The 616-nt window shown below is 34.9% G+C and overlaps 1 non-coding gene across 1 annotated transcript; it reads right to left on the minus strand.

Annotated features, from left to right (window-relative positions):
- Positions 1 to 543: 543 nt before the first annotated feature.
- On the minus strand, positions 544 to 616 carry TRNAV-AAC (transfer RNA valine (anticodon AAC)). Its single transcript has one exon. It is a non-coding gene; the product is annotated as a tRNA-Val (tRNA).

The following is a 616-nucleotide window of genomic DNA, read 5'->3' on the forward strand; positions in this document are numbered from 1 at the left end:
ATACTCAAAATTAAGACATCAAGTTTGGTATACATATCTCTCTCTCTCTCTCTCTCTCTCTCTCTCTCTCTCTCTCTCTCTCTCTCTCTCTCTCTCTCTCTCTCTCTCTTTTTGTTCTAACTAGCCCTCAGAGGCATGGAAACTTAAGGTATATTTCTGACTTACTTACCAGATAACTAATTTAAGCTTTCTTAACATAGTGACATTGAAGGTCACTGATGTCGACATTTTCATTTATGGAAAACAATTAATTAAAACTGAAACAACTTAAAATAAAAATAAAAACAAATATTGGCAGTTATTAAATCTTTTATTAAAAATCAGCACCTGAAATAGTACATTTACCAAGAACTCTGACATTACTTCTACTATAAAACTTGGGTATCGATTTCTTTCTTAGGTCCCCCACACAACCGCCATTCCCTCTAAGGTCTAAATGTCTTATATCCATTACTAAACAGTTAAAGGTGACTAACTTAATCAAAGTTATTATTGTATTGATATTAGTGAAGGGTAACCTGTTAAATTGACAACAAAATTACCTGTGCTCACCAGGGCTCGAACCTGGGACCTTCTGTGTGTTAGACAGATGTGATAACCACTACACCATGAGCAC

The sequence above is a fragment of the Palaemon carinicauda genome, chromosome 35 (genome assembly GCF_036898095.1).
Source record: "Palaemon carinicauda isolate YSFRI2023 chromosome 35, ASM3689809v2, whole genome shotgun sequence".
Lineage (NCBI taxonomy): Eukaryota > Metazoa > Arthropoda > Malacostraca > Decapoda > Palaemonidae > Palaemon > Palaemon carinicauda.